The following is a 14,522-nucleotide window of genomic DNA, read 5'->3' as shown; positions in this document are numbered from 1 at the left end:
TAATCTTATCATCGATTATTTTTAGCTTTCACAGTAAAAACATTACATTGCTTTTCCCTTCTCTTTTGTAACTTTGTTTTTGGGGTTATTTCGCTCGGATTTGTGTGTTATTTACGCCGGATTCTCACGATTGTAATCTCTTTCTCCTTTCTTAATAATATTATTTATTTCATTCGCTTTAATTCTTTGTTTTGCTTTATTTAATTTCTGCCCTAATTCACTTTTATGCAATTTAATTATCGTTTTAATATGTTGAATGCTGGTTATTTATCTGCTGTTAGTTTTGATATAAATAGCGATATGAGTAGCTAAACTTGTTTCATGTTGGGATTAGGGGATCTATGGTAGAAATGTGACGATGTAGTAAATAGGTTAGATGAACTAATTGTGAGATTCTTTCACCATAGCAATATAACTGTATTTTACCGACTTAGTTGAGTGCACGCTTCTAAGTCACCCCTTTAATCTGGCTAAATTTAATCCTGGATCGGAAGATTGGACTAAATAGGCCTGCTATGAACAGTAGACTACCCTGACAAGGACGGAAGTTAAGTTAGTGGTAATTTAGGATAGAAAGTGGACCGGAAGGACCTTTCCGTATCCGTCTCGCATTGATTTGTCTAAGTTGTTTACAGTTGAGTCACTGGACTACCGTAGTGAACCGAAATCCTGACATGTCCCTTCTCTATTTGATAGTTTAATTCTATTTTTCTGCCTTTACTGCTCTTGTCTCTGCTTCTCTTTCCTTTAAACCTTTTAGTTTAGAAAACCAATTTAAACAACCCCCTCATTTGTGACCGAATAGACAGACTTTTACAGATATCTTGCCTCCCTGAGGAGATCGACCTGACTTCCCTAACTATATAGTTAGTTTAGTTAGTTTATTTTTGATAGGTACACGACATCCCTGTCAAATTTTGGCGCCGTTACCGGGTAGGCAATTGCCGTATCTGTCTTTGTTTCGTTTATTTTATCCGTCTCAGGGATTTTTTATTCCTTGAGGCAGTTCTTATTTATTTCGCACCAATCAGCTGACGGCAAAGATCACAAGTTTCAAGCAAGCACCTGATGAAACTTTATATGAAGCAGGGTCCCGTTTCAAGAAGTTAGTGAGGTCTATTCCTCACCATGGTTTCGATCCGTGGTTTCTGTCTAACCAGTTCTACAATGGGCTATATGATGATCACAGAGCCATACTTGATGCGTCATCTAACGGAAGATTCCAAGAGAACACTGACGATGATAAGGGATGGGCCCTTATTGAAGAGATGGCGAATCACAGTGCTGAGTATGGAAACCCGAGGGATGGTATTAGAACAGTTCATGCAGTTGATAAGCAAGTTGTGGCTCAGCTGGAAGCCATGAATGCTAGGTTTGATAAGTTGGAGTTGCATTCTGCTAGGGAGCCTCAGACGATCCATATGCTTACTAAAGGGGAGACCGTCACATGTGAGAGGTGTGGTAGCAACGACGGCCACACTGTTGTTGGCTGTCTTACCGAGAAGGAAAAGGTCCTTGCCTTTCAATAATATAGGTAAGGATGGGGTTCCTATTATAACTATCAAGGGGCAGTCCATCCCAATCTGAGGTGGACAAGTCAAAATGTGCTCAATCCTACCCCTCCTCCGCACCAGCAGCAGCCGTATGTTCCTCCACATAAGAATCAACAAGGCTTTCAGAAGCCTCCTTCCTTCCCTCCTCCCAATCACGGTGCATCATCTTTCGGAGGGGTGAGTGAGATAGGTGAGCTAAAGACAATGTTGCAATCTTTTACAAAGCAGTGGCAGCTGAGTGATCAACAGAAAGATGCATCCATAAAGGCACTTGAAACTCAAGTTGCCCAGTTAGCCGCGAACCAATATGCAAGGAAATCGGGTCATTTACCGTCACAAGCTGACAAAAATCCACATAAGACGGTAAATTTAGTCAATTTGAGAAGCGGTCGTTCATATGAGGGACCGGAAGTGTTGAAATCAGACCCGAGGAAGGTTATAACTGCTGATTAACAGTGTTCTAGTGAAGAAAAGGATCTTATGGCTAAGAAAGTACTCGATCGACTAGTTTCTGGGGGTTGCTCGAGTAAAAGTGTTGAAGAAAGTGCTCGATTGAGTGGTATTTCTACTCGATCGAGTGAACAGGAAAAAGGAACTGCTCGATCGAGTGAAATTTCTGCTCGATCGAGTGACTCTGTTGAAGAAACTACTCGATCGAATGGGATGTTTGGTCGATCGAGTAGTATGGATAAAGGACAGCTTGATCGAGAGCCTGCTAGTGCTCGATCAAGTGAAAAATCACCTGAAAGACCTCGTTCGAGAGGAAAGAAGCGTCCGAAGGACTTGGAGCTTGATCCGGCTGACACGTTGGAAGAGAGGAACAAGGGACTCGAGATACCCATCTCGGCTCCCTTCCCGAGGCATTTGCAAAGTACTAAAGCTAATCAACAATTCGGAAAATTTGCCGAAATCCCGAGAAGCTTGCAGGTCACTGTGCCATTCGTCGAACTGCTGACACAGGTACCCTTTTACCTTAAATTCATGAAAGAAATGTTATCGCGTATAAGGCACATTAATGATCATAAGACGGTAGCTTTGACCGAGGTAGGGACGACCCTAGTTCAGAATAAGTTACCTCCCAAACAGTCAGACCCGGGTAGTTTTTCGATTCCGTGTCATATTGGTACCCATTTGATTGATAACGCGTTATGCGATCTTGGCGCTAGCGTGAGTGTCTTACCGTTGTCTCTGGCTAAGAGACATGGTTTGACAAAGTTTAATTGTACAAACATGACTGTTCAGATGGCCGACCGTAGCATATCACGGCCACTAGGTGTCATAGAAGACATACTTGTTAAGATCGGGAGGTTCTTTATTCCTGTTGACTTTGTTGTACTTGACATCCCCGAAGATGCCCATACCCCTATTATTTTAGGGAGACCATTTTTATTCACTGCCCGTGCAGTAATAGATGTCGGGGGCAAGACATTGACTTTTCAGGTTGGGGACGAGGAGTTGATATTCCATCAGTCTAAGTTCCGGAGGGCTCCCATGCAATCTCAGCCTTGCAATGCCCTCTCTTCTATTGACCCTATTATTGACACTCCAAATGAAAATTTGGAGCATTGTGCTGCTATTGTGACCCCACCGCCTCAGGTTGAGAGCAAAAAGGAGGAAAGTGCGTCTGTTTTCCTTGCTGCAGGTACAGATGAAAATAATGCAGGAGCTGTCAAGGGGTGTTGTGCAATTAATGTCAGTCAAGGTGGGAGTGACAGTGTTAAAGCCGGTGAGAAAGGAGCAAGGGTGAGAAAAGTTCGCGAATATATGGATGTCAACTATTCTCCTCCTAATGATTCAAGTTCAAGCTCATGGAAACTGAAGAGGACAATAAATATTGCTGAGATGACGTCCTCCAGTCAGGAGCCCTCCGAGGGGCTACTGAATTGCCTTAGGAAGTGAGCGGGGAAATGCCCCATGTACCAATTTGTAAAAACAATTTTTAAATTTTCCGTTGAACTTCATTTATTGCTTTTAATTAGGACAATTAGAACTTAGACATTTTTTTAGCGTAGATTAGAGATTATAGACTGTTACTTTGTGTATTTGGTATTTTGGGATATTTTTGCGAGTGTTTTTATGCAGGTTTGGGGAATTTTACGCAAATTCAAAGGAAGAATGACGAATTCAAGAGCTTACACGAGGAAAAGAGCTCGATCGAGTACTTTTTGTACTCGATCGAGTAAAATGTGTTCGATCGAGTGATTCTATTTTAGTCGATCGAGTAAAGCTAAAAAGGGGAGTTCTCGATCGAGTAAATTTTTACTCGATCGAGTAGATGGATCATTAAAGTCCTCGATCGAGAAGTTCTAAACCACTCGATCGAGTGAAATGGGAAAAGACACGCAGGGAGTCTTCTTTAACTCCTTTCTTTTTTATTGTTGTTTCATTTTCCCCTAATTTTTTCGACACCCTTCCTATTTTGCGACAAAAACACCCCAAAATCCTCCATATTTCTTGCCCTTTTGCCAAATCCGTCACCTACATTATGCTTATTGTTGATTAATCGTCATTTGCCCTCTATTGATTTGCGCTCATTTACACGGTCTATTGAGGGAGTTAGGGTTTCGCGGTTTTCGATCAAAAAATCGCCTATTTTGCGTTTTCCTTGTCGATTAATTGTTCTTTGTGGGTTCTATATCATCAAGTAAGTGATCCTTACTCTTCTTTATCCTTTAATTTCTTTAATTTTTGCTTCTTATGAGGATAATCAAGGATTAGGGTTTCGATTTTCTGTTTGGGTCGATTTTTTTCGACTATAATTTCGATTTAATGCTTAATTTGTCTTGCTTGATGATCAATTCCCATTCCTCATTGACTTTTACATGTTTAAATTCGAATTTTGCGCGACATTTGCGTTTAGGGGTTTTTACAGTCGAAACTATCGACTGAAAATTGGTCTGTGCTGTTGCATTATGCTTAATTCGCCTCTATTGATGCTTAATTTGCCGCCATTGATACCTGCTACCCTTCCCCTATCGTTGTTTACTTGCTGTATTCGAATTTTTGAGGAAATAGTTGGGAATCTATGTGCTGAAGGTCGAATTTTTCGACTGGTTAGAGGAATTTTCATGTCGTTTTCATGCTGATTTTCATGCTGTTTAGCTGCTATTTTCTTATCAATTCCCCTGCCCTATTTATTCAGGATGGATTCTAGCTCGATGCCTTCGTCGACCTCTTCTGCCAGTCCGTCTTTGAATCTGTCTGAGACGGTAGTCCCTGATGTTACTACCGTCTCCACACCGGCCAGCAATTCTGTGTTCTTAGTCTCTACTGCCGGTACAGTTTTTACACCTGCTAGCACTGCTGCTGGCCCTATTTCGGCTGCCACTTCAGTCACAGCCACCACCACTGCTAACACTGCTGCTAGTGTTTCTTCCTCAGTGGTGGTGACAGCAGCCACAACCTCTACTTCAGTCACGGTGAGCACACCTGTGGCGGACTCACCAAATTGCTGTTTGCTTTGCGGCGACTCTAGTTCCTCGCATCGTCACTAGACGGGCTTCTACTTCGGGTTCTAGAGGCCGGGGCCGAGGTCGTGGGCGTTCTTGTTCTACGCCAGCTCTTAGTACTTCTACTTCTGCTGCTCCTTCTGGCACGGTCACTGTCCGAGGGGCCAACTCCCTCGACTCTCACCCCGAGTACCCGCAGGTAATTTTTGTTAACGGTGTACATCGTAAGAGGTTTTATTACTTAGTTAGCTGTGAGTTTTTACCTACCCGATTCTTAGATAAACCGGCACTTGAGAAACTCGGCTTCTACGAGTCAGTTTGTTAGCTTTTACGGGGCACGGGGATGGCCGGACTCATCACTATGAGTGGCCACACCTTTCTGGAGCTGAGTCTTGAGTTCCTCAGCTCCTTTACCTTCTCCTTCGGGGCATACGTTGCTGCCCCCACTAGTTCTTCTGTGTCTTTCCGGTTGTTCAACCGGACTTTTTCGATGACTTTGGGGGAGTTTGGTAGCAGACTTGGACTTTCCTCTACGTGCGACACTGCCGCCCCTAGGAGGGTCATTCGTCAGCTTTGGCGGACCTTGGCCCAGACTACCTTTCCCGAGCGAAAGCTCGCAAAAGTCCACCTTCCCCCTGCCCGTTACTTTCTTAGACTGATGGGGAGCACCATTTTTTGCCGAAAGGAGCCAAACAACATCAACAACAACGAGCTCTCCATCTTAGGTGGTTACCTGAACATTGACTGCGAGGGTCCTTTTACCCTCAACATCGCCTATCTAACCGCCAAGTACTTTCAGGCCCAGGGGGAGAAGGTCACGGGATCTATTGCCTGTGGTGGCATGGCCACCATTCTTGCCCGTTCCCTTTTCCCTGTCTGGCCTCGTGACTTACAGTACCTCCCGGGAAAGAGGTATTTGAGCCTGGCTACCATGCACTCTCAGCATTGGCTGACCACAGACTTCCAGACATGGAAGATAGACGGTTCCCTGTCTGTGGACTTACCTTGCACCAATCTCCCCCGTCTAGCCCCTTTGCCTACTGTTGCACGGGGCGCCCGACTGCCACCTCTACCTGACTACCACCTTTCACTCCGACCACCTACTACTTTACCCGCCGCCAAGAACCGGCGTAGACTTGAGACTGGAGAGGGGTCCACACCTTTTGAGAGCGGCCAGCCTTCCACGGCCACTCCTACATCTACCCCGATCCCTATCTCCACTCCTACTCCCGCACCCGCCGACCAGACACAGACACAGCCGGTCCTACTGGCTAATTTTGTACCTCCACCACCCTTTGAGGCGTCCTCGGTCATGGACCAAGGGCGTCGTGACGGTTTGTTAGTTGAGATTGCAGAGAGACAGGCTCGTATGGAGCGGGACTTAGCTTTGACTTTGTTCCCTCTATACGAGTACCACTTGAGTCGATACCGTCCAATCCCAGAGGGTTGGCCACACCCTTCCTTTTACCGGTACCCAGCTGAGGGGTACCCGGAGTCTTCTGAGGAGGAGGAGGAGGAGGACGAGGACCCGGCGGTGGCAGCGGAGAGAGCTCGAGCTGAGCAGAGGAGGAGGAGGAGAGAGCGGGAGGTGGACCCGGACTACACAGTGAGGGTGGAGGACATGCGTGACAGCGACGAGGAGGGCGACGAGTAGCTACTGGTCTACTCACTTCCCCAGTTTTCTGGCTGGTTTGGGGAAGTTCGTGTTTTGTATGTCCTTCTCACTCTTTTATTTTTGTCTCCTATTTATTTTATTTTTATTCTTTTGTGGTTGTATATTCCCGTTCCCCTGTATATATCTGCTGGTGTATGCTGGAGGACAACGAGGGCGTTGTCCGTTTTGGTTTGGGGAGAGTATTGCATCCTTTTGAGTCTGCATTTGCATTTATTTTGCATTCACGTTTATTTATTTCAGCTTGCATTGTTTATTTATTTCATAAAACCAAAAAAATCAAAAAACTTAGAAAATTTCAAAAATTCAAAAATTTTCACGTTTATTTTTGCATATAGGTCGAGTCGGAACGGTAGATTTCCGTGATGAAACTGCACTATAACTTGTCATTTTTACTTGAGCCTTGCACTTCTGTTGATAGTTATTAGCTTTGTCATACGCATAGTCTACGAGTTTGTGTTCAAATATAGCTGACTGTTTAGACTTGACCTGATAAATTGGCAACCTACTTTACAATTTCTGAGGTTTAGAGCCCATAACTGGTGACATTCATGACCAGTTCATTAGGAATTGAGAGTAGTACTCCTTGCATAGCATGTTCATCATTTTTGCACTTTTATGACATTCAATTTCTTGTCAAATGCACACATTCGGGTTTGTGGTTGGTGTCACATGCAGGGAGGTGTTTGCAAATTTCCCCTTTTTCTTATATTTTTCACCCATTTAGCTCCACTTAAGCCAAAACTTGCCTTTTTGACCCATTAGCTACATCTCAAACTGAGCCTACCTAGTCAAGCTAGTTTAGTATGTCCTTTTGTGGTATGATTTTCCGTCTGCAGTTTGGCCCGTATCTTTTTGTATGGAGTTGGTGTAAATAGAGGAAGGAGAAAAAGATAAAAAAAAAAGAATTGAAAAAGAAAATAAAAAGAGAGAAATGAAAAACGTGAAAAAGGAGAAAGAAAAAGAAAGAAAAAAATGAAAAAAAAATGAGTTATGTTTCACGTATAAAAAAACCGGTTTGAAAAATAATTGATTTGTTTCAGTTGGTTCATTTAGACGGTGTTAAAAAAGGAAAGTTTGTAACCGTCTAACTCCTCTATTCTTATTCCATACTTTTGAGGAGATTGTGTATGAGATTAGTGAGATGTGTGCCAAATGAAGGGCACCTGAGTTTTATTTTTCAGTCATTTGAGATTGGACGGTCGTAAATGGTCATGTTTAGGTGCTAGCTTGACGCTTTACCTCCACATTTCCATAACTTGTTTTGCCTTTTCTCACATGAACCTCACTTTTCCCATATTATTTGTAAGCCCTCGGCTGTGGCGGACATTATTGGTTGGAGTGTGTGCATTAGTACTCGAATTATCTTTCATTTTTGTTGCATGCATGCTATGTAGGTCGCAGTTAGGTGAGTGACTGTTTTTCTTTCTCTCTTACATTCATATAACATTCACCCTTTGCTTCATGAGAGAAGAGTGACCACGAGAGAGTCCGATTTTGTTGGTCTTACAAGGTCGATAGGTTGGCTATATTTTTGAACAGCTTATAACTCGTTTGCGTATTGACTACTTAGCTATGACTGTTAATTTTCGTTGCATTAAATTGGTTCAAGTAGACAAGTTAAGCTAGCTCTGAGTTTTCATTTCCGTTCCATTAGTTGCATTTTCGTTTAATCGAGGACGAGTAAAGGTTCGGTTTGGGGAGATTTGATACGTGCATATTGTATAGTATTTTTAGCCTATTTTAGCACGTATTTCCATGTACAATGTACTGTTTATATTGCATTTTGCCCCCGAATTGGCTACTTTGGTTCGTTTTGTCCGTTTTGTAGAAATGAACGCGAAAGTAGTGGAATCGTACCATTTTTCGTCCTTTTTGCATGCATTTTGAGGAGACGGGATTTTCCGGAGTGAGTTTCTGCATTGGGATGCGTGAAGGCACGGTTTACGAGGCAGTCGGGCACGAGTCTAAGCTGATTTGAAGGAAGAACATTCGATCGAGTGGTTCTATTACTCGATCGAATGGTTTCTACGTCATTGGTTGATCGATCGAGCACTTTTATACTCGATCAAGAAGTGCTGAAAAGAGAGGTTACTCGATCGAGTAACTATTCTACTCGATCGAGTAGATTTTCTAGTGTTTTGCTCGATCGAGTGGATTTATTCTACTCGATCGAGTGGTTTGGTCTGGCGTGGGCTTTAATTAGCCCGTAAGCTTGTTTTAGCTTTTGGACTTAGTTTATTTTATATTTAAATGCAACTTTACTAGGTCATTAGCCATCTGATAATCTTATCATCGATTATTTTTAGCTTTCACAGTAAAAACATTACGTTGCTTTTCCCTTCTCTACTGTAACTTTGTTTTCGGGGTTATTTCGCTCGGATTTGTGTGTTCTTTACGCCGGATTCTCACGATTGTAATATATTTCTCCTTTTTTAATAATAGTCTTTATTTCATTCGCTTTATTTCTTTGTTTTGCTTTATTTAATTTCTGCCCTAATTCACTTTTATGCAATTTAATTATCGTTTTAATATGTTGAATGCTGGTTATTTATCTGCTATTAGTTTTGATATAAATAGCGATATGAGTAGCTAAACTTGTTTCATGTTGGGATTAGGGGATCTACGGTAGAAATGTGACGATGTAGTAAATAGGTTAGATGAATTAATTGTGAGATTCTGTCACCATAGCAATATAACTGTATTTTACCGACTTAGTTGAGTGCACGCTTCTGAGTCACCCCTTTAATCTGGCTAAATTTAATCCTTGATCGGAAGATTGGACTAAATAGGCCTGCTATGAACAGTAGACTACCCTGACAAGGACGGAAGTTAAGTTAGTGGTAATTTAGGATAGAAAGTGGACCGGAAGGACCTTTCCGTATCCGTCTGGCATTGATTTGTCTAAGTTGTTTACAGTTGAATCACTGGACTACCGTAGTGAACCGAAACCCGGACATGTCCCTTCTCTATTTGATAGTTTAATTCTGTTTTCCTGCCTTTACTGCTCTTGTTTTTGCTTCTCTTTTCTTTAAACCTTTTAGTTTAGAAAACCAATTTAAACAACCCCCCATTTGTGACCGAATAGACGGACTTTTACATATATCTTGCCTCCCTTAGGAGATCGACCTGACTTCCCTAGCTATATAGTTAGTTTACTTAGTTTATTTTTGATAGGTACACGACAGCCCTGTCATTACTTATGGGTTGTCACCGCAGAGGACGCTCCTCTGATGAGAAGGTTTATTCCGTACAGTTTTATTGATGTACCGAAATCATGGGAAGACGAAGAAGTGCCTCGTTTTAATCACCGCTGTCTCTTAAAGTCCTTAAAGTTTCGATTTATGTTAATCGTCTTGATTTTGCGTTGATCTTTATTATTAAGATGACGGTATTGTATTGAGGAGGAACTCTTTACTTAGTCACAAATTTAGGAGGCTTGCCATCATCAAAAAGGGGGAATTTGTTGAACCATATAGTATATATGTTTATGTTTTGATGATGTCAAGGTGCTTTATAATTTATATACTTGTTGAGCATAATCGTTTGTCTAAGTCTTTTAGATTCGATTTGTCTAATACAAACAACAAAGAAAGTTGTGATGGAAAAGCATATAAGAATCAAGCCTCAATTCAAGATCAAACGATGTGAAGATTCATTCAAGATTTATGTGAAGACGAAGACCGTCTTAAGATTAATCAAGCTTGGATGATGACGTAGCTTATACTCGAATATCTCCTTGAATATTAGAATAGTATAGGTTATTATCTCGTAATGATAACCAAGAATGAGTTTCTTGAATTAGTAAAGTTATAGCTTTGCAGCTATAACATTACTAGTAAAAGAGCTCAATGTTATAGCTCTCCTACTATAACATTGAGATGCCGAATTTATTATACACGACATATATTGTTTCAAAATTGTTTTGAAAATTGTTTAAAAGTTATTTTAAATGTTTTGATAAAAGTATTTATTTAATAAAGCCCGGTTTAGTGCGGAGTTCGGTTTTATGTTGAACGTTGACTAGTAGTCGTGTTGGGTCAACTTATGAGTTGGATCATGCTACTAATTAGGGTTTCAACAAAGCCTCTCTTAAAACCTAATTTCTAACCCATATATTGAGCTAGGGTTTGCACGAGTCACGAGGCTTATGAGCCGTGACATCTCGTGTTACCTAAGGTGTATTTGGTAAAGATTATATTCTATAATAATATCTTTACATATCTTGTATATCTTACTTAATATATTTGTTTATGATAAAAGATATTCTTGATTTAGGAAATGTTATCATATCTTAGAATTTATAGTAAAGATAATATTTGAATAGATTATATTCTATCTTTTGGAATATTCTTTATTATCTTTTAGACTTTTAGGAAAGAAATAATAGAAGATATGATTTGTTAACATATCTCCTATTATTCGGCCATTAGGGTTTCTTTAAACCGAATTGCCTTGCTCTTTCCTTCCTATAAATACTTTGCTCTTTACAACATTTAAAGTAGAGACCTTAAGCATAAAAATTGATCTTATTTTTACAAAGCAAATCGTGTGTTTCAAATCAGAAAACCGTTTTTGTTATTTTTGAATGGTCGTGTGTTTTAAACTCGTTTACTTGTTCTTAATGTTATCGTTATAAGATAATAGTGCTTAATTGATTTCTTACTCGTTCATTTACGTGAACCTTTTAGTAGAATCATTAGTGCTTTCTTATTAGCGTAAGTTAGTCACTCGAGTATTTAACGGTACTCATTAAGTTACAGCTAGAGTTAGTTGTACGAGTTGGGTTAGTAAATTTGTAATCCGTAGAAAGGTACTAAATTTATTAATCGAGAATAGTGGACGTAAGTTTCGACTTGCGAAACTGAACCACTTCAAAAACCGTGTGACTCCTCTCTTTCGTTCGCTTGTTTATTTTGTTTTATATTCATTAGTTGATTAGTTAAAGTTTAATCAATAAAATTTAAATAATCAATTACAATCATACAATCGATAAAGCTTTCAAAAAGTTTTAAATCCTCAATTCACTCCCTCCCCCTTGAGTATTTCGGATCGATAGACTCTTCAACCGTCTTGATGCCGATGTAGTACGCTAGATTTATAATCAAGTTTATCCTTAGTACCCACCTTCTAGTCAAACTCCTGTTATGGTGTTTGATTAATGTACTAATTAGTTAGCTGTTTGTTTGTTTTTTTTTTTTTATTGTGTTTCCTTTTTTTTCCCTTGTTGTACTGTTTTTTTTGTTTTTTTGCGCCATTGTATAATATGCTCGTTTTAATATATAGTTCTACTCTTTATTACATGCAAATGCTTATTAACATAGATTTTAAATAACTTGTGAACAGACAAATGAATGAAACAATAACGTATAATATAATGACAACGGTAGTGCATAAGAACCGTGTTAGAATATAAACACCTCTAAAAATAAATGGAAATTGGAAGATATTAATAAGATAATTACAACGATTCTTATAAGAACCGTGTTAAATTATGCAGTTGTTGAATAACATTATTTTAAATAACCTTCTTTCTTTCTTTATTTCTTCATTTCTTTCTTTCTCTCTCTCTCTCTCTCTCTCTCTCTCTCTCTCTCTCTCTCTCTCTCTCTCTCTCTCTCTCTCTCTCTCTCTCACACACACACACACACACACACACACACACACACACACACACACACACACACACACACACACACACACACACACACACACACACTCTCTTATTACTCAAATTATATTAAGGGGGTGTTTGGTTGGGGCATTTGGAACGGATTTCATCCATTCAAGTGTTTGGTTGGCCCTTTTTGGAATGGAGTTTGATACCCAAAGGGTTCTAAATCCATTCCAACCCCTTGGAATCCCATACCCAAGTCTCATCCTAGGAATCTAACTCCATTCCACCCCATCCAAACCCTAGAGTTATATAAAAAAACGGTACTTCTCCATTGATATCCCTTGAAACTTCATTGTCAGGTATGCTTAATTTGCCTTTAATTTTCGTTTTTATTTGCTTTGATTAAGGCATATGTACGTCAGGTATTCATAGCCTTCAATTTTTTTTATTTTTTTTATTAATACTATGTACGTAGCACTGCTTGTTGATTATGAAGATTTTTTTTTAATAATTTTTTCTTTAAACGAAAATATGAATATGCATAATTTGTTCTGTACACAACTTTATACGTAACTAGACATAAGTTACTCTTGGATTGAATGTGTATGTTTCTTACAATTTTTATGGGTAACTACATCACAATTTTTTTCATATATGTGTAATTATAATTCATGGTTACATAATCATTATTTAATTTTTTCATTTATCTTATAGTTACTGTATATGTTTCAGAAATGCCTCCCTCCCAATTGACCTTATTAAGGAGAAGGAAGAAGAAACAAATTTCAGTTGGTATTCACTACAAGAAAACACGACAAAGGCGACAGACATACTACAGTCGCCAAATTGGCGACAGAAAAAAAAAAAACGGGCGACCACTATCCGTCGCCAATTTGGCAACTATACCTTTTTATCCAAAAATCCGTATGAAATCCACGGGCGACGCAATATTATCCAAATTGGCGACCGAAATCAGTCGCCAAATTTGGCGACCATTACCCGTCGCCAATTTGGCGACCAAAGACGGTGCCAATCGTATATATTTTTTTTTTTTTTTTTTGCCAGATTCTCACCCCGTCCCCTTCATTCACTTCAATCAACTTAAAAAAAAAAAAAACGCCCAAAAATCCGACGACCCGACGCCACCACCAACTACAACGACCACCGGACGCCACCACTCGCCGCCGCCATCCGCACACTACATCCCTACCGACCCTTTGTTTATAATAAAGGTTTGTTTTCGACTCAAATCGATTTAATTACTTCAATCCTTCATATTTTGTTTAAGTTGTGATGCTTATTTAGTATCTAGTTGTAATTTATACATTAGTGATGCTTATTATTGTATGTAGTTGTAATTTAATTAGCATTTTTGTTAATTAATTTGAGTTAGGGTTAGAAATTAGGGTTTTTGTTAAATTAGTAATGTGATTTGATTAGTGATGCTTAGTTTTAGTAATATTGAAGTAGTATTGTTGAAGGTAGTATAGTTTTATGAAGGTAGTATAATGTTAGGATTGTATAAATTTGCCTTATAATTAACCAAATTAAGTTAGAATGATTTAATTAGCATTTTTGTTAATTAATTTGAGTTAGGGTTAGAAATTAGCATTTTTGACAACTTGTATAATTAACCAAATTAATTAAGTTAGAATGATTTAATTAGCATTTTTAAAAAATTAATTAGCATTTTTCTTGAATGGAATGAGCATGATGTATAAATTTGTTAAATTAGTAATGTCATTTGATTAGGGGATTGTATAAATTTGCCTTATAATTTTGACAACTTGTTTAATATATAATGACCTAGTACCCGTTCAAGAATTACTCATTAGGAGCAATTCTTGAATAGTCCCCATTTTGGGACTGTCTTTGTACGTTTCAAGTCACTTAGGTAGTAAACACATAGTTGTGATTTTATTAATGAGAAAAGAATTTGGTTGCAAATTTCTCCAATGTTCTCTGAATACATATGTGGAATATGTATCTTTTCCACATTGTGTATTTGGAGAACTAAGGGGAATTGCCGAATTTTTTTCTCATTAATAATTCACAAATGTGTGTTTGCTAGTGACTTGAAACGTACATTGATGGGTTTAGGTTGGAGTGATAAGGACCCAATTGAAATCTTGAAATTAGCATAAAATGGAGGATGAGATAACCATTGCTTTTTTTTTGTTGAAATTAAATATTATTATTTAAAATGGTTAGTTTGCTATATATTGCTTATA

This window comes from Silene latifolia, chromosome Y (genome assembly GCF_048544455.1).
Source record: "Silene latifolia isolate original U9 population chromosome Y, ASM4854445v1, whole genome shotgun sequence".
Taxonomy (NCBI): Eukaryota; Viridiplantae; Streptophyta; class Magnoliopsida; order Caryophyllales; family Caryophyllaceae; genus Silene; species Silene latifolia.
Note: the sequence above shows the minus strand (reverse complement) of the source record.